Source organism: Cavia porcellus, unplaced genomic scaffold (genome assembly GCF_034190915.1).
Source record: "Cavia porcellus strain 051 isolate PalLab524CR breed Dunkin Hartley unplaced genomic scaffold, mCavPor4.1 scaffold_2, whole genome shotgun sequence".
Taxonomy (NCBI): Eukaryota; Metazoa; Chordata; class Mammalia; order Rodentia; family Caviidae; genus Cavia; species Cavia porcellus.
Window position 1 is genome coordinate 33270269 of NW_026947485.1, and position 25126 is coordinate 33295394.

The window sequence follows — 25126 nt, forward strand, 5'->3', positions numbered from 1 at the left end:
GAAAGAGAGAAACTCCTATGTGACATCACACGAGGCCTGAGAATGCAGAGGGCTCAGAACTGGTAAGAAAATCTGTGTGCCTAGAGCACCAGCTGTAGGGGAGACAAGGGGGTTTTGAAGCCAATACAGAGATAGAGTGACCCCATTTTACAGCTGAGGACACAGGAGTTTGGAATTAAAATAATCTACTGTTGTTACCATCTCTTCACCAGTAGAGCACTGGCTATGGTCCTACAACCCAGCCAGACCACTGTCTTGGGCTCTGCAACCCCAGAGAAATGATGTTACCCAGAGGACGTGCATATGTACATGTATGTACATCTTTGGAAAGACTGGGGGCTACCGAACTCCTGATCTGCTTCCATTGTCTGTAGGATAAAAGGTCCTAGTCCCTAACAAGGGGCTGAGGGAGGCCAGAAAGGGTACACAGGCAAGGAACTGAAATCTAAGACTTTCGTTATTACTGAGCGAAGAGGCCTTGATGAAGGGCAATGGGAAAGAAACACAGTGAGTAGGCCGTGTGACAGCACGGCCAGGAACTCTCCCCCTCTTGCACATTTGTTACTTAGACACACTGGAAACCCCACCCTGGAGATCATCCACACTCCTTCTTCTGAGGCCTGTCTCTTAAGGCTCAACGACAAAAAGCTAGGGGCTTGGAAAAAACACGAGGCTTTTGGTGTGATGAAGACTATGTGGTGTACATTAATGAAGTGCAGGATTCCAAAACATTCCCAACTTCCCCTTGGTATACCGGCTGCCTCTGTACAGTCTGCCTCCCAGATGTTACCCCACTGCCTGGACAGCAACCGTCATCAGTGTCTGCCCCACCTGGCCTCTGCTATCAGTACCGTGTTCTGCTAAACTTATGATGATTGGGGGCAGATGGGAGGGAAGGGAGAAGGAAAGGCAGTAAACAAGATCAAGATGCCGTACATCGGTGCCGATTCCCCACACTGAATGTATTTATTATGTACTGCAAACATATACTAATAAAAATTGAAAGCAAAGCAATGATGATAAATACACCCTTAAGAAATTACAGGGGCAGTGAGTAATACAACCAGTGGCCCCACTGAGATGATGGCTGAATTGAAGCAGTGATTTCAATGACTCAGTTATGAGAAATGAGGAGTGAACATAATGTAATCCCATGGGTCCAACGTCTTGTAGCCCATCTCTGACAATGCCAGTTTCATGTCAAGTTAAAAAGTACACAATTCAGCACTGAGAATGTCTGCTCAGTGGGACTTGGCTGCTTAAATCTTTCTACAGACAGAACCTTAATGCACAAACACCCCACCTGTGCTACAGGAGCCTCAGTAGAGACCTCCAGAAATCTGTTTATCAGTGTCTGTTTCATATCTTCCAAGGCAGAGATGATTATTCCCTCTGCTTAATGGAGGAAGAAAGTAAAACATGAAGTTTCAAACCAAGAGTCCTGGATTCACTGGATAGGAGTCTCTACTTCCTGGTCTATAAAATGGAAACAAAATCTATGCTATCCAAGTTACATAGAAATTAATTGGAGTGTCAAGCATAAGTCAGGTAGACAGTAGGTGCTTAAAAAACAGCTTCTCTTGATGCACTAGCCCATTTTCAGGAAAATAGCAGATCCAGGTGTTCCAAGAGCCAGTCCAGGAATCATTCCACGCATTCCTTCCTGCCTGGTCTGTGTCCTCTCAGAGCCACTGTGGGAAGAACTGCAGACTCCCAGATGGAGATTCCGAGATTCACCTTCATGACAGACGTTCTTGCAGAATTAATTTGCAGCATTGCTGAGGTGCGGTAGTGGTGAATGTGAGTGATTTTTTTTATAGTGTTACAATAATTTATCATCTTCTCTTCAGCAGCCGTACTCTGGCTGGCAGCTCTAAAAACCCTATAGTCGACGAGAGAGCAGTGAACAGAAATATTTTCAAGAGCAGATGGGACGTACCTTCAAAACGCAGGATTGTCCCACTGAAACTGGGACATCTGGCAACCCTAAAAAAGCCCAAACTAGATGAAATAAAAATTATGAGATGGAGAAGCAGAAAAATATGTCTTTGCATTGATTAGCAGAGAATGTAATTAATCTCCTTCAACTCCCTTTTCAGACCTGCAGTGTAAAACAAGGAAAAATCGCAGTCTTCCCTGAGTCCCCCTGTGACAATTCTTACGTGATGCTCTCAAAGACGTGTGAGTTTTAAAACTTCATAGTAATGCCTCCCTTCTATTGCGTGCCACTGTCCAGGGAGCTATCAAATTCATGCCTAGACTTCCTCATGCAAAACTTTCTTATCAGTCTGGCCAACGCTGAGGGAGAAGCTTCAGCTGACTGGAATCAAGCAGGTTTTACAGTTTTATTAGAAAATTGCAAAAATAAATCTTTCTTTCTTGTTAGGTCTCTCTCTCTCTCTCTCTCTCTCTCTCTCTCTCTCTCTCTCTCTCTCTCTCTCTCTCTCTCTCTCCCTGTCTTGAACCCAGAGCCATGTGCATGCTAAGCACACCACTTGCTTGCTAATAAACTGCACTCCCGGCCCCTAATTTTGTAGGGTTAAAAATCAGGAAGGGAAGAGCAAAGGCGCGCCAAGTGAAAGGGAAGGAGAGAGGATTCTTGCCCCCGCACCTCCCCTTCCACCTTTGACCTCAGTTCCCAGAGTCCCAGCCCTGCTTTTCTTTTTAACCCCTGCCTCTCCTTTCAGTGCTCAGGCTGTGCTGGTGCCACCCTGTGCTTCCTCCTCTTCCCCGCCTCACTTGGGCCCAGCACAGCTTCTGAACTGCTTTAGGGACAGAAAAGCATAACACTAGGCGCTGGCACAGGCTGGGCCCTCGCATTGACCAATAGCTGCACTTAGGGTTAGGGTTAGATGAGGTAGGAGTTAGTCCCTGAGTTCAGGTTACTGCCTACTAAAGGACGGGTCAAAACACAGGGTCAAAAATAAAATCTAAGAAGTCAATCCTGCTAAAGCCAAATATCCACTCTTCATAAGGGCAGTTAAGAAGTATGAATTTCTTACTAAATTTGATTTTATTTTCCTCACTGTGTACTTGTGCCCACTTCTTTGATTAGAGAAAAGTTATGAACTGAATTGTTTTCTCTTCCCACCCCAAATTCATGTGGATGCTCTTGCTCCGCTGTGAACAGAGCCAGATTAGGTCATAATGGAGTCCTCATGGTGGGATCGGAGGGTTTATAAGATGAAGGGTATGCTGTCTTCCTCTCCTCTCATCCCCCTGCCTCTCCTCTCCATCCCCTCCTCCTCTCCTTCTCTCATTCACGGACCCTAATGGAAGGACACAGGCAGACATGTGCAAGCCAGGAAGCAAAGCCTCAACTAGAAACCCATTCGCCAGCACATCAGCTCCTTGACTTCAGACTTCCAGATCCTAGAATTAGGAAACAAATTTCCGTGGCTTGAAAGGGCCAGTTTATCTTTTGTTATAACAGCATCAGTTGGTCAGTACAAGAAATACTATGCTCAAGGGCACACAGCTGTAGTGGTGATAGAAGCTGCAATAAGAATCCCCCCCCCCCCACTTTCCTTGTGATACACGGCATAGAACCAAGGGCCGGTGCGCTGAACTATGTCTTTGCCTTTTAAAAATATATACATTTTTACTTTGATACAGTCTTTCTGAGTTGTTAAATTGCCCAGGATGGGTTAGAACTTGCAGTTCTCCTGCCTCAGTCTCCCAGAATGCTGAGATTACAGGTAGGTGCCACCATACCCAGCCAAGAACTCCCTTTTCTGACTGCAATCTCTGCTGGATTTCTGCTACAGTGTGTGGTCAGCTCAGGCTCAGGACCTATGATGTGTTACTAAGTAGACCTCACTGCATAGAAGTAACTCTCCCATCCTAGAGTTGTTTTTTGGACCACAGCCACTAATGTTGAGAGTGAAAAGGGAAAAATTGGGTTGCCCTATCCCCTGTGAGCTGTGAGAGCAAGCAACCTATCTTCCCGAGCCTCAGTTTCCTTATGTGAATATTGGGAATTTGGGAGAATTAAAATGGCTGATAAATTTTAAAGAGATTTATGAGCAGTTAAGCACCTCACAGTGACAGAGTATACATTTTACTCAGAAGGTCCCTCAGAGGTGATATAGCCTATTTTCTCACTTTGCACATAAGAAAAAGTGATAATAAACGTGATCTTTGCCGGTGAATGCTGCCAGGGTTACTTTTACTTCAGTCCTGGGGAGCAACTCTGAGGGCTCTGCTGATCTGCACAACTAGGAAAAAATTCAAGACCTGGTCCCTCCTCAAGCGTGGGAGGCATCAGAGCCAGCGCTTGCAATGCTTTCAGGGCTCATTGATAATTTCTTTTTAACATCAGGATAAGAAAAAAATGAACCCTTAGGCCCAATACAATATTTTAGCATATAAATTTAATACCTGCGTCTTTATACCAATGCCATCATAAGCTGTACATTTTAATACATACAAGGTCCACAAAGGCAGAAATGCCCAAGCGGAGCCCACAAAAGTCATCTTGCAGATCTGAGAGCAGAACCATGGGATAGGAGGCCTTGTCACATCCAAGAGAACAGCCCCCTCCCTCGGGTCAATGCTGCTGTCACCACCACCACACGGGACTGTCCAGTGTTCTAAACATGCCCCACTGTCCTCCAGAGTTGCCCATCTGCACTCTCCTGCAGCGCCATCTGTACCACTCAGCCAGTGCTCAAATGCCGCCCACCTCTGTGTCTGTCCTGTGCTGTATCACAGCTGTGTGTCCCTTGGTATTACCCTCTCTTCCTGGTATCCACACTGTTCCCTAGTCATCTGTGTCCACAGTTCATACAGCGCCTGCATGTGATGCAGTGAAGCTTTGGGGATCAGTGTCACCATGTAAAAGCCAAGTCACACCTGCCTAGTCAGCTCGCACCTCTGCCTCTGGCTTCACCTGTCAGATGAGAGTGTTGGCATCATTTCCCTCCCAGGAATCATGGAGAGATGATTTGAAAAGACTCACTCATCCACGTGCTGACTGCAAACAGCAGCAAACACCCTGCAGTAGATATTACACTTATTCATTATCACCCTGATTAATATTGCCTTCACGGATCAAATTCTAGACCCTAAAGATACAGAAAGCTCCTAAATAAACAGTCTAATGGGAAATCAGCACACACAGGAGATAAATGAAAGTCTGATTTTAGAACCCAGACTCTCCCCTACAATTTGGAATCATGAAAGGCATTTTAAAGGCCACAGCATGACACCAGACCCTTGGAGAAGGGCAGGAGTGCCTACTCTGATGAGAAGGCCACTTTTCAAGAGAGAGTTCTCAGACTTCACCCCAAATGGCACATTAGGTTTGGAGATTAGCGAGGATGTCAGTGGGGACAGGCACAGGTCTCTTCCTGGACAAGGAAGTGAAACAGAGAGATCTAGGTTACACCTGGAGATTTGACCCTGTTTGCACAACCTTATGGAGCTACAGAGTGATCCACTTAAGTGTATACTGCAGGAAGATCACAGTGGCTCAGGATGGGGAAGCTGGGAGGGGTAAAGGACGCTGTCCTTAGTCCACAGCTTTGTTTGTTCGGTTCAGTTTTAGCAAGAGTGCTGCTGGGCGCTGCTACTGTTGTATCTGACCATCCTTGCTGTCTGATTAAATCCTTTTCCTCCACCTTCCATGTCTTATCACGTTGGCCTTCTTTCAGCAACCATCTTGTGCAGTCAGCAGAGCCAGAATCCCCTTTTCCCTGGATGTTAGATTTTAGGAAGTTCCTATCCACAGACCCTACCCCATTCTACAAAACCTCACTTGTCCTCTGACAATCAGCTCAGACCCTTTCCCCAGAATCAAGGCTCCCTCACAGCAAGCTGACACCTACTTCCTGAAACTTCAGGAAGCCTCCTGAATAGTCTTTGCTTTAACAACAGTCAGAAAACTATTGTGAGTGTGAGCTCAGGGGTCCAGGGTTGGATCTGAAGAAGGGAGATGTGGATAGGAAGACTCTGAGGCCAGACCTGAAGGACTCGGCAATGCTTGTGACAGAGTGTTTGTAGGAAGACACAGTGAGGGAAATATTGAGGGCGGTTGATTCTTGGTTCTCAGGCTGCACAGCTGGACTGATGGTGATATATAAGTGAAGACAAACTGGAAACGAGGAATGTTTGTGCCCCTGGAATACCTGTGGAGTTAGCTGCAAGATAGCTGAATGGATGGGCAGGGTGCTCAGAAGACAGATCTAGGTTTTGTGTCAAGCTTTGGGAGATGATTGTGGAAACCATGAGACTAGCTGACAACACTAAGATAAGGAGACCTGAGCTAGAAATATGAGAAATGTGAATATTCAAATCATACACATTTCTACTTCCTTATTAGTCTGTAGGGTTTTCATAGGTACAGTCACGACTTTGATATTTGATTCCTTCCAGCTCATTGGTTTTTGAGTTGGCTTGAGGTCCAAGTGCTCAGAGCATTTAAATATGCTGCCCACAAAAATATCACCAGTGTGGTGACCTTTCTAGGAGCCTCGCTGTACTTGGCAGGGAGAGTCTGCCACCGCACTGTAAGTTGGAAGAGCTTGATTTCTGGGAAGATGGTAGAGTCGTGAAGAACAATAAATCAGTCTTCAATCAGAATCCAGATACCAGGGAAGAAGGGGGAGGTGGATCCCTGGAAACCAGGGAGGGTCAGTGGGAATATTGGAGCCTACTGAGAAATTAAAGAGACAGTTGGAGGAGCCTGTCCTTGAGGTCCCCAACTATCTCTGACCCAACTCCTTGGCACTGTTGGGTACAGTAAGAGGATTCATCCTTTGGTGTCAGGTAGTTTGATGAGAATCAAAAAACTTTTGCCTGCAGAACTTTAAACCTGGGCCGTTGGGATCTAGTTGCAAGAATTTCATGACATAGTATATTTTTCTGAATTATTCATTGTCTTCCTTGTCCACAGGAATACTAACTTTGCAAGAATAGTTTATCTGGGTTCTGCAACAAACCATAGACACATATACCGTGAGTATTACATAACATGAATATGTACTGGATCACATCAGAGAAAAAATGACAAACAAAAGAGTGTGGCAGGTCCACAATACTTCAGGCTTGTTATCCTTTAGAGGACGGGTCCTAGGGTAGGTCTACCACAAAAAAGGCTTCACAGAGAGAAAGCCTTTGAGGCCGTGAGTTTCAGCATATTAACAAGGGCAGGCAGGGACAACTGGTGAAAGTGGACACTTTTGGCTAGAAGCTTCATTAGAAAAGAAAAGCCTTCAGAGACTTGTGGCTGTTTGCTTCTCTTCCAGTTCCACCAGCTCACACTCTTGGCTAAGTCACTGGAAAGGGAGGAAATGAACCCCCAGGGCCATGCCAGTATGTCTCTTCTCACTGGGGTATCCAGGACTGGCTTCTAAAGCAGTGTTCAGCATACAGGAAGCAGTTAGAAAGTAGTTTTGAATGAGTAATATGCCCCACAGTATCTAGTACAGATCTTGGTATTCCAGGTATTCAGTAAGTGAACTTTCCGTCTGCCTTCTAGATGCTTCCAAGACTCAGGCTGATTTTGTACCATAACCTTTACTCCCGTTTCTATGCTCATGCACTCTACTGAGGCCTACTTCTTCTTGAGACCATAAATACCCTGAGTTTCTTTATTTTTCCCCCCTCCAATCACATTTCTTGGACTTGTATTCCACCTTTTAGCCCTCCACTTTCTGTTGGACAGCAACACTTTATAATAAGCCAATGAAATGGAGATCTGGATCCTGTCAGGCTGTTTGAGCCAAGACTCTCAAAATTCCGTATCTTGCTCAAGCCATAAGAATGGCAAAGCCAAATGCAATCTCAAGTCCATAGCTCTGTAGCTGCCTCCCGTGGGAAGTCTTTGTTCTTTGAAAAATCATCTTCCAGTAGATCTCTGGAGAAGAAAACAAAATGACTGTTATCATGCCTTTCCAGAGGAGCCAAACATACAGATTGTTTTAGGTGGGATATTCGACATTAATGGAGATAATTCTTGTGTTCAAGTATTTCCCAGATCTACCACTTAGCACATGTGTGACCTCAGGAAAATCTCTGTATCTTTCCAGACCTGTTTTCACTTTTGCAACATGAGAATAATAATTCTGTCCTTTCTACTTTGAGGACCATTGGAAGAGTCAAATGTGGAAAGAATCAAAGACTCAAGCAGGCAAAAAAGCTTAGAGGATTATAAAGTTGTTCAGAACATAGGAGATCTTCCTTTTCCAGTATAAAAACGGTCAATTATGACATGAATACCATTTAGGGCCTCTGAAGATTGAGTCACAGTATCCTTTGTGTATTTGTTTAGATTCTAAATTCATTTTTCCTAGGAGGCATTATGCATGTTTTAAGTGTGCTTTGTAAACTTTTTTAGTCAGCCAGATTAAGTGTCGTATTGTCTACTCTGGCCATTGTCATCATCTCAATAAACAATGCTTTGAGGCTTCAGAGCACCCCGGATAGAAGGGACATCCGCCAAGGGATCCTTTGGTCCGTGCCTCTCGCCAACTGGCTCCTTCGTGGAGTTGTACGAGCGAGGAAAAGGACAAGGCTCTTGGATCTGCGATGTCTGAACCGACTCCTGCCAAGTGGCAGGGACAATTTTAGTGCTGCTGAGAATCTGACTGCTGTTCCACCCACCTCCGCCTTCCCCTTCCTCCTGTCCTTGGGCTCGCAGATGCTGCCTGCCTTCTGCTCTCTCCTTACCAGCCTCTTGCATTTCCATGTCTCCTCGCACTGCTTTCTTCACTCCAGATTCTCATTCCTGACTTTCCCTTCTTGTCCCTCCCCTCCCACAGTGCACACAGTCACAGGCTGCTTGGTTCCCCGTGTGCATGTGTGCTGTGTCCTCCCTCACCCCTGGTGAGCAGAGGTGATTTGTGCTTCTCTTGAATCCTTACAGAGTGGGTGATAAGAATCCTTTCTAGTGCAATCTGCACCTTTGGTTTTCTTTTCTTTTTTCCCCTGGTCACAGGATCCTTTGATTATCTGAGCACCAGTTCCAGTTGTGCCCACCTCTGACCTACACTTTCACCTGACTGCAGAAACTCAGAGTGGAGATTCTAAATATTAAGCCTGACCAATCTCACTTCTAGAATGCCCCTGTCATTGCAAATAAAATCCATAGTCAACAGCCCTGGTCTACTTTAAAGAAGTTCTGCAATTAAGCCCTTAAGTAGTGCTCTAAGATATTCATTGCCAGACACATCTATCTATGGCACACTTAGTGTTGCTCTTTGATGGCATTGCCAGAGAGTGAATGAATGGTGGACGCTTAGCATGGAGATGTACAACGATGCAGTGGAAACAGAACAGAATAGGGGTTAGACCTGTGTTAAGGACTCAGCTCCTTATTTACTAATATGGAGCTGTTAACCTCTTTTAACCTACTTTGCTTTCTGCATATTGATAAATTCAGTTCTCTTCCCCAGGGCTGGGGCTAGAGAAAGGTGGAGTAATTTTGAGCACAACAGTTAAAGGAGCGCGCGCGCGCGCGCGCGCGCTTACACACACACACACACAATCAGGAATCAAGACAACGCTATCTTAATACAATGTTTTAAAAACTACTTCACAGAATTAATGCAAAAAATTCATGGTAAACAAAGTTTACAAACTGTAAATAAAGGCAGGCCCTGTTCCTGCTCTAACAACTTAACCTTGCTCGCTTCTGCCTGACTTCTAAGATCCCTGCGAGGGTTCCACCGGCTTAACCCGGGTTCTGTGGTCCGACCCACCTTCTTTCTAAATCATGGAGCATGAGCGCTACTCACATACTTGGGTCTATTTTTCAGCTGTTGTTGACCTGCAATATACAAAAGTTAAAAGTATTTACATATTATTATAATTGTGCGGAGCGATTGTATGCCTTTTCAACCTACCTACAAAAGTGGACTTTTATTTTGCATGTGTTTGGTTACTTTTTTCTGCAATTTGGTGGGGGGCGGGGGGGGGCTGTAATTTACCAAAATTTCGGTGAGCAATGAAACAGAAGCAATTTTATGAAAATGCTCCTTCATCGCAAATGGTTTAAGAAGCACAGCCCTGAAGTTTAAGTCAGCCTCAAAGCTCTGTGGTTTTCTGTTTGTTTTCTTTCTCCCTAAGAGATAACCAGAGTGTGGGAGGCTCTAGACCATACCAGCGCCAAGCACAGACCATTGCAGTCTATGGGAACAGCGCCCCCTCGTGGTAGGAGCGTAGCGGCCCTGTGTAGGTCCTGTGGTACACATTTCAGGTTATCACTTTTCGTTTTTGTTCTTCACTTGGTACTGCATTCATCTGGACAATGTGTGCGCTTGTCTTAGCCGCTATTTTATCGCTATGATGCAATGTCAGACACCTGCAGTTTAAAGGAGAGATTTATTTTGGCTCACATGTCAGATCAGACTCCAATGTAGAATGGGTTGCCACCGGGCAATGGCAAAGCAGTCTTCCTCAACACGTGGCTGACAGGAAGACCAGCAAGGTCAAGAAAGAAGCCAAGGAAGGAGACAGACCCTTCCAGATCAGCCCAACAGTGACCCGCCTTTTCTGACCGGACCTGTTTCCTCACAGCAAGTCAGTTATAAGCCCCTCGATTCAACCATCTTCCAAAAGCTCCACCTCCATGAGCAAACAAAGCTCATGGAGGCATCTAGATATAAGTCTTGGCACTATCTGCCCATTCATTCAGTGAATACTTACTGAGTCCCCACCCTGAGCAGATGCTGGGAGAGTAATGAATGAATTTGAAATGGTACCTGCTCTTAAAGAGCTTATAATCTCTTTGAAAGTCCAGAAGAAACAATTAAAACAAAAAGTAAATATACCAGTTACAGACTGGCAAGATACTCTGAGGACTATGCAAAATGCTCTGATAAAAAAATAAGGCTTGTTTAAATAAGATGCCCAGGGAAGCTTCTCCGGGGACACCGCCCTGAAGGATGACAAGGTTTTGCTGGGCAAACAGCAGGAGAGGAGTCTCCATAAACCGGATGAGTGAGAGGCACCAAGCCTGTTGTGCTCTGGTACCTGAAAGGAAAAGTCTCCTCCTGGAAGGGGACACGGGGCAAGGGTGGTGAGGCAGCTTCCAAATCACGACATTGACAGGCCATTGGCGCCTCATCCTCAGGCAATGAGAAGTCTTGCCTCAGCTTCAAGGCTTGGCTCCCATCTTTGACTTGTGTGTTATTTGGTACAATAAGGGGACTTAGCACAAACAGCTCATGCAGTTAAGCCTGCTTTTGCTGTCGTTTAACTCTGTGCCGCGCACTCTTACTGCTCTCCTCCAAGGCTGTCCCCCCACACCCTGGCTTATTCTGTACACTCTGATCTCTTCTCCTGGGGAACTGAGGCGGGGCAACATGGAAGCTTGGACTTTGTGATCAGTCAAGAGAAAACACAGGATTCAAACGTGAACTCAACACATTACAGGAAAGATTTTGTTTCTTTTGTGATTGGGCTCCAAATGCCTGGGACCACATTCTGTACTTCACGGACATGACATGTAATCCAGGAAAGAGTGAAAAAATCAAAACAAAACATCAGGCTGGTCGACCTGAGACTGGGAGGATGGAAGTGGACTGATGCTAGGTTGCTGGTCTTAGGCTCTGACCCTTTTGGGCTGCACTGGTTCCTTCATTCTGTGCAGTATCACAGCAGCCTTCCAATAAATCTCTGTCACTTATATTCTTTAGGTTTGTTTGAGTTCAAGTTTTGTGCCCTATAACTAGAAACACACAAATGCAGATTCCTAGTTTTCTCACAGGTTACAGGCCCATCCTTTCCACCTTCCTGCATGAACTGGATGTTAACATTACTGAAAGAAAGCTCATGTTTCCAAAGCAGGTTTGTCAGAAGATTTCTACCACTGAACAACACACTTTGACTATCTCCCAATCTTCTGAGATTCCCTTTGCCAGAGCACCAGTTAAGGAATTGAAAGACCCTAATTTAGTGTGCGTGATATCTGCAATATGGGATTAGTGTATCATCTCTTCACAGATACACAACTGAACATGTGTGTGCACATATACACAAACACACACTGGGGTGTGCTCTTAAGGATGTGCAGGGCAATCCTTTAATTGTTGCTTTCATGACCAAATGGGACAAATAGCATTCTCTTCAATGTTTTATAAATGAAAGGCCTTTTTTTTTTCTCTTGGACTCTAGGTCAGTTTAGACTTCTTTAAAACCATCTGGACTATGCTTTCCTTTCTTTTAAACAATTTCTTTGAGTTATTTTTCTTTAAGCTCAATTGTAGTAGAAAACTAAAAAGCCCCTAGAAAGCAAGCCAAAAATCGGTGTGAATCCTGACAGCAGGCTCCAAAATGCCAAGTGGGAGAGAAAGAAATGGAAACACTGACTTTTTCCAAAGCAGTATAACAATTCATCCTTCAGCAGACATCCATGTGGTCTAAGGCGTCTGAGCTTTGAGAGACTGGCCGGGACCAGCAGGAGCAGTTTGTCTCTGTGGCTGCAAGCTATCATGTGCCCATCTATCCATCTACTTTGACTAGTCTGAATCTGGTGACCTTTAGGATTTGCTGCAAAATCCAGATGTTCAATCTGGCTTGTAACCCCCAAAGGACTAACTATTGGAATATTACAGTGGTGCATGTAGATATTTTAAGCTGCAGATGATAAGTTAATGAGGAAAATGGCTTGTGAGAGCATTGCAAGGAATGATCTATTGCTAGATATCGGAGCTTCTGTGGCTTATTCTACTTTTATGAATAAATGCTGCTGTTAATCTTAGATCTACATTACAGTACTCATGAAGACAGCCTTGTAACTAGGCAAGTTTTCTTCAGTTTAATAAGACCATTTGTACAAAAAAACTTGAAAATATATTTAGTATACACTAGTTATGTGAATTTCAAAATGTCTACTGATAATTTTTTTTTCCTTGAATTGTTCTTGTAAACATAAGGTTTATCCAGTTCCTTTAAAATTGGTTATTAGGGATGTCAGATACATATTAGGAGAAAAGAAAAGTTTGAGTTATGTACAAATGCATGTGCCTTTAAGAACGCGTTGGCTTGCAAAGTTAATCACATGGTCTCCCTGTCACAGGATTGACAGTTGGTTTGGTCTTTTTGATCTTGAGAGGTGATTCTGCTCCTCTGAAGGTCCACATGACTATGAGTGAGTGTAAGGTTCTGTGAGAGGCTTTTGCAGCTGTTAAGCTGGCTCCCAAATTCTCTTTAGCACCTGCCCCCTGGATAATGCTCCTCCTGGGACGGAGCTTCATCTGGGAGTCAGAGCTCATGCTTGGGAGTAGGCCTTAGTGTCTACCCATATCATCCTCTGGTAAGTCATTTTACTTCTCTAGTCCTTGGCTTATAAAATGAGAATAATACCACCCAAACTCTTTCATCATGAGATTTAAATATTTTCTAATTTATATAGATTACGATACTCTATAAAACATTGATGCTCTTTCTACCTGAAATACTTTACTCTTGCACCTTCAGAAAGTTTATGTCCCGATTCTAGAAAAAAGCAAAATTCATCCCACAGTTTTTAACCCAGAATCTAATGAAGAGACAGATGTGTGGGAATGGCCAAAGCAACAACCAGGAAAGGTGGGAGACCTAGAGAGCAGCAATATTGAGAACTCATTACTACATCTATGTAGAGGCTCCAGCCTCTACATCCTGAGAGGCTGGAGCAAGAGGTTAAAAAGAACTATTCTTGGAGCCCAACAAGAGGTGGACTCATGGAGTCCTCAACCCAGTCACGGGAGCTACAGTCTGTCACAGAGGGTCACAGTTTTTGCAAAGGTTTAAGCTCTAAGCAAAGGAAGAATAGGAAAAAGCAAACCCCAACCCTTCTCTCCTCCTTCCTTTATTCCATTGTTGGCCAAATCTCATTGGAAACCTGTGAGTAAGGGAACATGGTGATGGTATTTGCAGAAATCAGAGGGAAGAAGAGAGGACATGCGAAGTGGCAGACAGAGAGTGACCACCTCACCTGGCTGATTCCTTCTTGATACTTAGCTCTCACCTCCTCACAATGCCTTGCCTGTCTGTCCCCATTCTAAAGGACCTTTTGCTAATCTTTTGTTGATCTTTTATTTCCTTCGCTAATCTTACACTTGAAATCCTCTGACCATTTATTTGCTTGGTTACTGGTTTGCCTCTTGCTAACAGGTAGATTCCATGAGACCAGCCACTTAGTTAGCCTTGTTCATTTCTCTAATGCAAGCCTGGAGCATTACAAATGTTGGTTAAATATTTGTTAAATATAAAATAATAGTGGAGACACAAGAGGAGCTACTACCAGGGATATTATCAAATGAAGTTCTGAGCTGAGACTATGTTGGCCAAAATAATCTTTGCTTCTTAATCCTGGCTTAAATACCATATTTTCCCATTGTAAAGAGCTCATTTCTGCAGGGCAGGCAGCCTGCTGAAACATATTCATTAACCATATTTCCTCAAGGACCCTGTGTTTCTAGTTGGGGTGGTTCTTCCATGATGCAGCATGGAAAGAAACCAGGGCTGCCTGTTTTCTGTTTGCATCTGGTATCAGGATTCTGCCACTTCTAACATTTTTTTATTATCTCATCAAAAAAAGAGTTCCCAAGTTGGCTGGACACTACTGGCCTCACATTCATGGAGGAGTCATGCACTGACAAAACTAGTAATCTTTAATACTTACCTGAGGGCACTACAGGAATGGAAAGTACTTGTGCAATCACCATCTCTTAATCCTGACACTGTCTCGAGAGAAATGCTGCTTCCTCTGTTCTTAAATGGGGAGCCTAAGCCCAAAGAGATTAAAGGAGTTGCCCTGGAGGCTTGATCTCAAAGTCACTCCCTTAAGACCAGGTTCCTGTGTTAGTCTCAGCCAAAAGGAAGTGGAACACTCCAAGCAAGACTGTCACCAACAGGGAGATTCCGTAGTTGGGAAGTAGAAATAGTAACTTCCATGGGTCCATAATTTAGCATGTGTTTATTGATCAGGCAGTTTGTCAGGTTACGATCATTTAGATTTTAGACTCAGACTTAAGTTGAAGGCCCACACCTGGAACACATTTTGATTCTTGACATACCCTTCCCTGGAGTCATCATGTCCTCTATTGTTGAATAGTAATATTTATGTACATCCCTTCACATTCTACTGAGCATTAAACATTACAGAGCCTGTGAAGGTGTTTGCCACACAGTAGGCACTTGGTAAATGCTAATCACCTCCCCTTTTTCCCACTTACATACTTGGCTTTGGTAAATCATATTCCTCTTTATGAAACTGGAGATAGTACAAATCCAAAGTAAAGGTAACGTTTATGCAAGAGCCCTCTGATCTGTGAGAAGCTGGGAGCCCAGTCCAGGCAGGAGCTCGGTGTCCTCACTCAGGCAGGATGGGTGCTAGCACTGACTCTGGCCCTAGCACCGCATTTGTCCAGATCTCCAGCCTTGAATCAGCCCTGTTCACTTAACATTAATCATGCTACAACCATTTGAATGCTCTTGAGGTTTTAAAGAGGAGAGGAGTTGGTACTTACAGTTAAAGAGATAAGGGACTGCATGCTCAACTCTACCTTCTCAGAGGAGTTTAGGATGCCTTTGCTACCCTCTGACACTGGCTTGGCCCCTATGCTAAATGCCGTACATGGATCACCACATATGAGTGATCAAAACTGATAGCAACTATTTACATTTTAAGTAACTTATCCCATCATTCTTGCCACTTTCTGAAGCAGCTCTGGAAGTCTTTTATCCTATCTTCTGTTGTGAATCCATTCATAGTGCTTATCTTTCACGGTTATTTAGAGTTTAGAGAAGATCTGGGAATCACACATTGCCAGATCCAGTGGATGAGGCGAATGAAGGTGCATCATAATGCTTTAGGAGGCTGCATTTCTGTTGGATGGCAGCAGCAGCATTCACTTCAGGTTTTGATCCTAGCTGATAAAGACACTTATGAAACAGAACTTCCAGAACTGCTTCAGAAAGTGGCAGGAACAGCGGGATGTGTGTTTAAAGCCAGCAGGAGTATTCTGAGTGGACTTAATGGCATTGAGTTTTAATTGTAATAACAATTTTAAATTTAAACATTCACTGTATATTTTGACCACTCTTTATATTTCGTTCTCACTCCAGTTCTTTGAATGGGTAATACCATCACCCTCATTTTAAAGACAACAAGTAGGGACTCAGCGAGGATAGCCAGTGTCATCACCTATCAGAATAGCAAGGAGGAAAGTCAGGGTTTGAGCCTCATTACCAGTGCCTAGTTACCAATGAACTTTCTCTGTGAGGTAATAGTATGAAGGTTTCCAATTCCTGCTAGCTCTCATTTACCTTCTGTACATGGATCCCTATGCATGATGTGATCAAGATCCCCAGTAGTTCTCCTACTCACTGTTCTAAAAACAAGGAAGCGTGGGGGCTACTGAAGAAGCTTGATTTAATAAGTTCTCAAGGGGGAGCGGGGCTCTGAATCTGGGGAAATAGGAAGAAGGCAGGAATTGAAACAAAGCATCTACATTTGACCTCATAGAAAATTTTCCCTGAATAATCTTTGTGTCCTTTCTTTCCAAATGGAAAAACAAGAAGATTCCAGGATTTTTACTGTTTAGCCTGTTATATACCTGCATGTTCTGTTCTCTCCAAGAGGAAACAGAGATATTTGTCTCCTTTTGATGTGGGCCCTGAGCACCCAGATGAAGTAAAGGGTAGATAGCTCAGCTTTTGCTCTTCCTGCTCACCTGCAGTAAGCAGCTAACTTGTCCCCAAGGGAAGCAGTGCTCTCTGCTGATGCGAGCGTAAACAGCTGTCTGCATCCTGCGATGATGACAGGAAGTCCTTGCTGCTCAGGAGGGCAAGTGGACTTGTAGTTAATCAAGCAGCTCAGTGGACACTGTAGTTAATCAAATCGGATATTGTGGCATCAGCTCACTTAGAAATAAAAGAAGGGCAGAGGTGCCCAGTGGTACCACACAAAAGGAGTGGCAGGTGAAGAGGAATACCTTAGCTATGAATTACTGCTTGAAAAAGAAAGAAGGGGAGTATGCTGACTGATTTTAATATCAACCAAGGCTATCTGAAATGTTCATGGGAATTATTCTTGTGACGCAAAATCGGCAGTGTTGGCAATCTGATTTACTTGAAGAGAAATGATCTCATCATCAAAAATTGGAAGCTGCTGTTTTAGAAAGTAAAGAGTCTTTTTTTTTTTTTTTTCAAATGTATGTCCAGCACAGTCTGGGTGACCCCTTGGGGACTCTGTGAAGCAGATTCAATCATTGGGTGGTAGGGAGTCAATTAAAATGATAATATTCTAAAACTATTTAAACTGATATGAACACATTTAAATAGAGAAAGGTTGTCCCCAGGGCCTGGTAGAGAATAATTTCTCAATAAATAATTGCCCAATTAATGAGTATATAATATGCATACTTTTAAAAATAAGTACTTGCAATTTGCTAAACATGAGTTATTGTGGTACAGAGTTCTATATTTAATTCAGTCTTCACAAACCAAGTATAACTTAAATATTATACTCCACTTTTCAGATAACAAAATTGAGGGTTGTGAGATTGTGAATTACCCAATATCATTACAATAGTCTCACGGGATGGAGAATTTTATTCTGAATTGTCATGCTGATTAACACATAAGGACAAAGTTTCCTTAAAAGCGAATTATTTTACATTCTGTCTCTATTCATGATTCCTACTAGAACTTGTATGGGAGAAAAACAAAGTATCTTCTTCACCCATGGTGAAGCCCATGACTGACATGCCAGTAGCAAAAGATAAAGAGAATGAGACAAAAACACAACATATTTGTGTAATACAACCTACCATTCCATGGCACTTGGATGACAGTTTGTGAATGCCTGACTCTTTTACTTTGCATGAGACAACCAAGGTCATGGCACAAGGAGTCATCACCAATGCTCTCCGTGTGCACGGTGTGCATCTCTGCACATGTGTGCATGTCTGTGAGTGAGAGAGAGATGGAGGCACTTTCACATGTGAACCTCAGTGTTGTAGGATCACCCCTTTTCTAACTGGGAAGAAGGAGCAAGTGAACACGGGTCTAAAAAATCACGATATTTCATTTGATCCCTATATGCATGGGCTCAATGATTTGCCCCAGTTTTTCTTTATCATACGTGTATTGCAAAAAAGAATTTAGTGGAAAATCATTTTGTCAGGAAATGGCATATTTTGCTGAGACGGTAGGATTAAGGGACGGTTGGGGAGGGGAAAGGGAGATAGAAATATGAATCTGCTTCCTGGTGAAAACAGATGATACTAAAATCTGTAATGTGACAGAAGGTACCGGCCTCTGAGGAAAGCGGTCAAGGTAGTCAGGGCAGAGCCTCACTGAGCCACTACATATGTGACTCTGACCTATAGCCAAGGTTAGACAAAGGGTCGGATGAGGACATTCTGGATCGCCTCTGATGGGATACCAGATTTTGCAGATCCTGCCTGGGTACACCCAGGAAGAGATGAGACTGGACCAAATATCATCTAAAATTTATTACAGATTTACAAGATGTGCTAAAAAATAATGTTTACATTTTAAAAATTACTACAGTAGAAGACACATTGCCATGAGTTTCCCTCAAAATACTTCCCTTGTTTCAGACACACTTACCACTCCCCACTTTCTGAAGCAGTTTACAGTGGACACTTGTGGCAATTCTGTCAAATGAAAGAACTGCACCGCCCCATGTTCTTCTGCACTCTGTTCCCTGGATCTGGCACTACCTAGCTCCCAGGTCTCCTCCCAAATCCGAATGTGAACGGTAAACACTTTGAATTGATTCAGGACATGAAAGCAGCTGTCCCATTGCAGCTAAAGAAACTTATGGAAGAAAACTTAACTGCTTCATCTTCAGGGGTGGGATAAACATTTGGAAGTCAGGGTAAATATTTTGAAGGGGATTACTGATAATTTGTCTTCTACTATAAAAATTTTTGTTTAAAAGTACTATATTTATCACACCTTGTATTGATGATTTAATGATTTTGACCATCTTGACAAAATTCTTACTAAATATGGATCACTGTAGAAATTGTATTCAGAATTATGCTTGGTAAACAATCCAGTGCAGGCTTTCCCAGCTTTTCACTAAGATTAGTTCATAAAGAAATTATGAGAAAAAAAATCACACCATAAGAAATAGATTTATCGTCTAAATTTGTGTCAAAATTTGAAATGCCTTTCAAATTTCCTTTATGAAAGAATTGTAGTTCCAAGAATTTTCTGCTTAACAATACAATGGGAATATATATTTCTGATGCTTATAGATCATGACATATACAAATAACATATTTACCCTTCCTGAAAAAATAACTGAAGGTCTATTTCTATAAGCCAAGAAGTAAAGCAATGTTAGAAGTTTGAGAATGATGAAGTCAAATATAAACAAAGTGGTTTGGTCAATTCAACATCCCTTTGTGAGAATAAATGCTGTATATACATATACACACACTATATACACACACTATATATATACATATACACACATGCATACATACACACACTAAATATAACAAATAGAATTATTTCAGAAAGAAATATGAATTTGTGTCACAGCTTGCTTCAATGTCACGAGACAATACCATTCATAAAATGATAGGTGTTTTCTTCCTTCCACATCATCCTTTCAGACTTAATGAGGAGCACCTGCACCCATGAGATTAGCAATTCATTTATGCCCCAGAACGTCACCTCTCATCTTTTTAACTCCAAGGAAACAACTGTAAGTCTCAGGACTCAACAAGGATATCTGGAGGGCAGGGCTGCAGTGGAGTACATTCTGGAAACTTCCATAACTTCCATTCTAAAAAGGAGTCAGTGAAGCTTGAGGACAGAAAACTCACAGAGCATAGCAAACTTGAATCAGTCAAATTTCATACACTGCTTGGATTTGCAGCACCAGGAAATAAAGAAAAAAAAGTAGCAGCGATTACTTCCTTGCAGAATGCTTGCCAGACATGGGCTTGAGATCTGCAATGTTGCCACTTCAGATGCTGTCACACATGAGATTTGGTAAGGGGAATCAACAGTGGGAGAAGGAGGAAGGGGCTGTCCTGCACTGTATGTAAAGATAAATGGATAACTACCACATTTCACATTTCTTTAAGGAGAAAAGTAGAAAAAACAGCATCACTACAAGAGAAAATAATTTCTCCCTATGACACTTGGAATGTCACTGAGAAAAAATAAGAGAAGGAAGAAATTTCTTTGGATCTCCACTCATGATCACAAATAAAGTTCTGGGGAAGTTGTTCGGCATGTATGCTAGAGAATAAAAAGGCAAGCAGCCAACCATAAAGGGCAAATAGAATGAAATTAAGGGGCTGGAATGTGAGATTAAGACGAATTTAGCCGAAAAAGTAGAGAATTTCAAATGATCTTAAGGGGAAGTAATAGCATTAAAGTTTATGTTGGAGGAGAACACAATGCATAGGTAAGAAATAAGACAGTGACATTAAGAACAAATTTGTTAAAATTTTCCAAGATGCAGAGAAAAATATATAAAAAAGAACAATGAAAAAAGATGATAAAACTAAAGACAAACATAGATGTGAAACTTGCAAATAATTATTTTTTTCTAAATGAAAAAAGAAAATCAGAAAATGGCTACTAAAAAACTGAAAAGTCTACTAAATCAAAACTATACTAAGAGAACATTTTCTGAATATTCTGTAAACAGTCAATGAAATGAAAATACATCTAGACATTTGGATTAAGACAAACAACTAGGATAAAGATAAAAATCATTTATGATCCAAATAAGAAAAACAGGTTTTCTACAAAGAAACAAACATCAATTTAGTTCACTTTCTCATTTATAACCTTAAATGCCAGCAGACAAGAAAGTAATTTTTTTCTCTCAGTGAAGAGTTGTAGTCCCAAGAATTTCCTGCTTAACAATACAATGGGAAGATATTTTCTGATACTTATAGATCATGATATATACAAATAACCTATATACCCTTCCTGATAAAATTATATGGAGGTCTACTTCCATAAGCCAAGAAGTAAAGCAATGTTAGAAGTTTGAGAATGATAAAGACAAGTATAAATGAAGTGGCTTGATCAATTCAACATCGCTTTGTGAGAATAAATGCTATATATACACATATACACACACAAACACATGCACACATATGTATACATATGTGGTGATCATACTAATAAGTATATAATTGTGTTATATTAATAAGTATATAATTGGTCTTAGTCTCCAGTTCTTGGCACAGAGCTTCTAAAATCCATGTCATTCCCAGAGTGATAACACTAAGGGAAGAGTATTTTTTAAAGTCATATTAAAGCCCTTTCAATCATAACAGAGTTTGTGTTAATGAGTTGATTCTGGAAGAATGGGAGCCAGTGGCCAGAGGAACAAACCTCTTGATTAGAGCCTTGTAACTTTCAATGCCCCCATTGGGCATTGGAAAGGAAGAAAGGTTGGCAGTTGAGTTAATCATCAATGTACAATGCTTCAATTAATCATGGCTATATAAGGCAGCCACCAGATAAACCTTGACCAAATGGAATCTAAAGCTTCTGGATAGTAAACACATTTAAATGGCCTGCTAGAGAAATCACAGAAGGTCCATACCCTTATTCCCATACCTTTTTCTATGTATCACCTCTATTTTGCTCTTGACTCACATCATTTGTATAAAATAATCACTATAAGTAAATTCTTCCTAAATTCTGTGAGCTGTTATAGCAAGTTATTATGCCTGAGGAAAGAGTCATGGGGACCCTCCATTTGATAGTCAACTGGCCTTGACTTGTCACTGTCATATGTAAAGGGGAATTCTCATGAGACACAACATTTTAATCTGTGAGGTAAGAGGCTATCTTCCAATTTAGTGTCAGAACCAAATTAAAGAACACCCAATTAATGAAAGGGGTTGTTTAAAAACACATTTGTTGTCAGAAGTTTGGGGAATGGGAAAAGATTATGGCTGTGTGTGTCTGTGAAGAGTTGGCTCCCATACCTGTGGGTTCTGCACCTGTGGATTTAACCAACCAAGGATAATAATTTGTAAAACTTGCATCTATACTGACTATGTGCAGACTTCAACCTTTTACCATCATTATTTAAACAATTATTGTATAACAACCATTTACATGGAATTTATACTCTATAGTGTAAGGCATCCAGAGATGATTTGAGGGGGATGCATGTTGATTAGAAACAAAAACTACTCCACTTTATGTAAAGGTATCATAGTTTGGACTGTATACGTTCCCCAAAGGCCCATGTATTAGAGGCTTGGTCACAAGCCTGAGCTCTACTGGGAGGAAGTGGAACTTCCAGGAGGAAGGAAGTTAAGTCTTTGGGGCCATGTTTTCAATGCGATAGTCAGATCCTGGCCCATTGCCTCCCGTCCCTCTCCCCAATGACTGGCCACCATAAAGTGAGTTACTTTGTTTTACTACACCCTCCCCAACATGTTGTTCTGTCACCCCACAAGCCCCAAAGAAACAGAGCCAAACAATCTGGCACTAAATGATATGACGTCATAGAAATAAAAATTAAGTATTTCTTCCCTAAAATTGATTATCTCAGATATTTTGTAATAGCAATGAATGGCTAACACAAAGGAACTTGAGGATCTTGGGTTTTGGTATCCATGGGAGGTTCTGGCATGAATTCACCATGGATATTGAGGGTTGATTACACTGAATTCTGTGCTCAGGGTTATAGATGATATAAATAAAACAATAGAATTAAAAATACATCAAAGTTACATCTTTAGAATCTAAGAATCTACTTTAAATTCCAATATAAATATAAGTATAAATCAATCATATGTTAACTCACGAACAGTATCAAAAATTCTGAAAACCAGCAATGCAGCCTTCAGTGATCTCTGACCTAACACAGAGACCACTGTTAGAATGCAACAAAAATGCTACTCTAAAAAAGTACTAATAGATAAAAACAAAAATTTCCAAATAAGTGGGTGAGAGTTTTTGAATTGTGCTTTTCAACTTAAGACAATCCGGTGTTGTAAATCTTTGGAACATGACCAGTTTTTGTTTGTTTGTTTTAATCTCAGAGGTGGGTTAAGTGTTGAAAAGAATGTCACATTACTAGTTGAAGGAGAGATCAGTTATGAAATGCAGAGGTCAAATTTTTTTGTTGTTGTTGTTCTTAGCAGCCTTTAATTGCCAACCAGTGCCTCACCCTTCAGATCAAATTGCTTTGGTAAGGAAAGTACCTTATAAAGCCTGAGAGAAATTTAACTCCAAACAGTCCAAAACTTTCCTATAGAAAGAACAGAGAAACAGGAAACATTTGTGAAACTGGACACACGCTCTTTCATGCCACCTGTCCTATAAACTTTCTTATCCTGCCCCCAAAATATGAGCCTTCCCTAATAAGGAAAGCCTGCGCACCAAACTCCATTCTTTCCCACTTTCAACAAAGCCTTTTAAACTCTCTATTTTCTTTGCTTAAGTAGAAAAATCAGTGTTTTAAGGACTGTGGAACCTTCCCAGAAGTTCTTTTTGGCTTTTGCTACTGACTCTTATCCAAGTTCTGCCTGGCAGAGCTGCCAGCAGTATGGGTAACAAGCCTGTGCAACCAGCAGCACCACGGATGTCCCCTTTGCTCTTCCCAAGCCCACAGTTGTGGGGTGGTTATGTCTCCATGGCTCAGACACCCACCAGCTTTGTGTTGCAGGCTGATGGCTTTTAGGTCCATAGGGAATAATTCCTCAGAGTTATTTTTTTAACAGAAAGATAGATTTGATTTTAAATTATCTTGAATATAATACTGACCATGCATCCATGGCATTGAAAATTCTGGAGTTATTGCCTTGTTGAACTATAGATTACAAGGATAAAAATGTCAGACTTGAATTGTAATACAGGTCTTGTTTCCAGTGCTCTTTGCCAGGTCTTGGTAAGATGGATACTGGAATTCCTAAAATACAAAGTATCAAGCACCAGGACTGGCTCCAATTTTGTTATCTCTTAGTACAAACTGAAAAACATAGTAGATACTTAGAAAGTGATTATTGAAAATATTGGAGCCTGATAAAAAAATCTGTGCTTTAATATGGCCATATACACTGTATTTTTCCAGAGCCTTCTTCATTTTGAAACTTTCGCCTTGTCCCTTATAAAAGTATCAATTTTGTCATGATTTTTTGCCTGAAGAAATTTGGTCTGGGCTTCAGAGAGTTAAAGAGACAGGGTATGGACCCATATGAGATACCACATGTAAACACTTAGCACAATGATGTCTCGATTCCATAGATTTGGAATGAGGACCAGAAATTGGCTTGCTTTTTGCATCCCAGTTCTCTATGTGTCTTTTGCATGGCTTCAGAAAATAATGGTATAACATCAATTTAAGAATTGTGATGGAGAGGACAACTATTTCCCTGGCTACCTTTATGGAAGAAATTTGAGGAGTGGAATGGAAAACTTTTTACAAGGTCACATATCTTAGAACTGAAGGCCCTTGTTCTCCTAATACTGTATATGTTTTCTTCATAGTTAACTCTTGTGCTTTCAATTCTACTGCTATTAAATGGGCAAGGTTACCAACACTTGTTTTCTTAAAGCAATCAGAAAGGAATAAAGAATTCAGTAAGGTTTTGATAACGTTTAGCCTGGAAAAATAAATACTGCTATTCCTGCTCTTTCAATAGACTCAGGAGGATATTTGCAGAGTGGCTTATGATTTTAAATTGTACAGACAATAGTTTATGCAATATCACTAGTCTGCTGCAAAAGTTATGGATTCATTCCAGTTTTGTGGGAGCAGGGAAAGGAAAAAGGAAAGGAATGTTTTATATACAAAAGGCTTCCACAAGTAAAATTCTATAATGGAACCCTGTGGTGGCCTTTTTATTGAATTGGACTAACTTTTTTTTTTCTTTTTCTGGTGGAAATATAATGCATTTTTTCATCAGGGTAGAGCTACCCCCTACCTCACTGTAATGGAATAACAGCATCATAGCTAAATTCCACCTGTGCCATTCTTTAACCACGGTGCTTGGCCACTGGCCTAAAATAATTGGCTGCAAAAGGAGGAAATTAGACCGTGAGTAACTGATGTGATTAACCCACCTCAAAAGCAAGATAAACAAAACTACCTTTGCTGGAGGTGAGGAGAAAGATCTAGTGGGTATAATAGTAATGATGCTTATTTTCAGCCCTGAAGAAGATA

General features: G+C 41.7%; 1 protein-coding gene across 2 annotated transcripts in view; it reads left to right on the top strand.

Annotated features, from left to right (window-relative positions):
• Nucleotides 1–6434: 6434 nt before the first annotated feature.
• The window catches only part of Itprid1 (ITPR interacting domain containing 1), a 152215-nt gene continuing 133523 nt past the window's right edge, over nt 6435–25126 (top strand). Inside the window, exons 1-2 of one of the 2 annotated variants that reach the window (XM_023564290.2) lie at nt 6435–6509; nt 6896–6957. The gene's annotated coding sequence lies outside the window, so the exon portion shown is untranslated. The remainder of the gene's footprint in view (nt 6510–6895; nt 6958–25126) is intronic. The other variant, XM_063240378.1, reaches the window with a different exon arrangement.